The sequence below is a fragment of the Lactuca saligna genome, chromosome 6 (assembly GCF_052625555.1).
Source record: "Lactuca saligna cultivar CGN05327 chromosome 6, ASM5262555v1, whole genome shotgun sequence".
Classification (NCBI taxonomy): Eukaryota; Viridiplantae; Streptophyta; class Magnoliopsida; order Asterales; family Asteraceae; genus Lactuca; species Lactuca saligna.
The window spans coordinates 106090429-106092732 of NC_136422.1; the positions used below are offsets into that span (position 1 = coordinate 106090429).

Sequence of the window (2304 nt, forward strand, 5' to 3'; positions counted from 1 at the left end):
ATTTACACTGGTGATTTACATCTCCTTTAATCTCTCAGTGTAATGTAGTTTCGTATAGACACCTGTGATACAAATAAACTGAGTGGGTCAGGTTGGGAAACCTGGTGAGTACATAGGGATTTCAATCCCACAATATATATATATATATATATATATATATATATATATATATATATATATATATATATATATATGTTGTACTTTAAGATTAAACATTTAGACATTTTAAAAAAATAATATTATTATATCAATAAAAATAATAAGATTTCTTTTATAAAATTGTATATATATATATATATATATATATATATATATATATATATATATATATATATATATATATATATACTATCTTATAAAAGAAATCTTATTATTTCCATTGATATAATAATATTATTTTTTTAAAATATTTAAATATTTAATGTTAAAGTACAACAAATTATTAATATAATAATATTCAATTTAAATTGTCCAAATCTTCAAATGAATATACAATCAATTGATGCATATTTTTCCTTAGTTTGACCCAAACTCTTTAATCGATGATTGAGTCTCGTTGGATCCCTATATATCGGATGATTAATTAAGTTCTATAGGTTTAAATTTTGAAATCCCCATTTTTTTCGTCCCTTATCGATATATCTCGATCTCTCCATTTTTTGATTTTTTCTATAGATGTATAACCTTTCTTCCCATTAAAACACACACTTTTAAAATGGGGAAAAGGTGTTTCCTTTCAATCTCTTTTGCATCTCTATCGCTCACAAACCATAGTCCTACCCCTTACTCTAACTCTCTTTCTACGCACCACCTAAACGCGACCACCACCACCACCACAACCATCTCCCCCTCTATCACTGTTAACTGAAGACGTCGCTTCCTTCTTCGTATACCCTCTGTCGCAGACAAACGTTTATTACCACTCACCGTCGTCTCGACCTTCTGCTAACGATCGCTAACGACCGGAAGTAAGTGTCACTCACCGCATCTTAATTCGGTCGACGCTACCATGTTGATAATGTAAGTATCTAGATATGCATCTATTTTTAGTTGCGTCTTTGCTAACTGTTTACCTTATCCCACTATCTCCCTCGAAATCCTATTTCTAATTACGTATGTGTTTTTAACTGCAGATATCTATTTAACTATGTGTGTTTGTTGATTTCATAGGTCATAGGCTAACTTGTTTTTCGCCCGGAGACACCTTAATCGGAGACAATACAAAGTAAGTCCACCACCACTTTCCTCTCTGTATATGTCACCCTAATCTCTATACATGTCACCCTAATCTGTGTGACTGTGTCTACAACTAATTTATCTTTGATGAAGCTTTAACACAAAGTAAATCAAATAGAAGTGATAGTGACGAGAAGCAAAAAGGTCTTCATTGTGTAAGCATTTCGGTATGCAGAACAAATCTTCATAAAAAGGAACTACATCCTCGCTCTTTGGAGATTAGAGACAGCCCATGACGGCCATGGACATTGGACTGTTGCTTTCGTGTCACCACCCTCCAGGTAAGATTGTACATAATCTTTTGATCACACCCTCTATATCTCACCTTTTTACTTACAAAAATCAAGTTTTGACTTTTATCAAATCATCTGCTTCTGTTTTATGGTTTAAGGTGAAACACTCATAAGATTTAAGGTGCTATCGTTTAAAGACACATCTCTCTCTCTCTCTCTCTCATAATATATGTTGATTATTTGTTGTATTTTTTTGTTTATGAAAACGACATTCTATCAAAGCAGGACATTAGCTACGGTCACGTAGTGGTTAGTTTATGTACTTTGAAAACATATTGCTCTAACTTCTTTCTTAAAAGATAATACACTATCAACTAATAAAATGCCATATTTGAAATCCTAAGTATATCGCTATTATGGTTACGGTTATTTGAAGCCTATGATGTTTTTTATAGTTATTTAATTTCATATTTGAAACTAAATTACATAATCCTAAATTAACAACATTTGTTATTTTTTTATTGTATGGAGTAAAAAAGAAGATATAGATGGAAGTCATGATGATTTTGTTCCTCATGTTTGGACCAGTTGAGGGAGAGTTGGCGTCCTTCTTGGCTTGTCCAGAAGGAATATTTTATACGGGCTCAATTCGTATGGGTAGATTGCTTAAGAAACAGGTGCATTGTATTTTTAAGCCCCTCAATCTAACTATGTTAATTGTATTCATATCAAGGTTATTGTGTAGTTGCTTACTCTTTTTTCAAGTCATGTAAACAAACTGTAGGGGAAAAGTTGTTTTCTGGTTTACAATCACAGACACACACATATGGACATA

General features: G+C 31.8%; 1 long non-coding RNA gene across 1 annotated transcript; it reads left to right on the plus strand.

Annotated features, from left to right (window-relative positions):
- Positions 1-760: 760 nt before the first annotated feature.
- Positions 761-1901, plus strand: LOC145003346 (uncharacterized). Its single transcript, XR_013661927.1, has 3 exons — positions 761-1020; positions 1171-1225; positions 1330-1901. It is a non-coding gene; the product is annotated as an uncharacterized LOC145003346 (long non-coding RNA).
- The last annotated feature ends 403 nt before the right edge of the window (positions 1902-2304 follow it).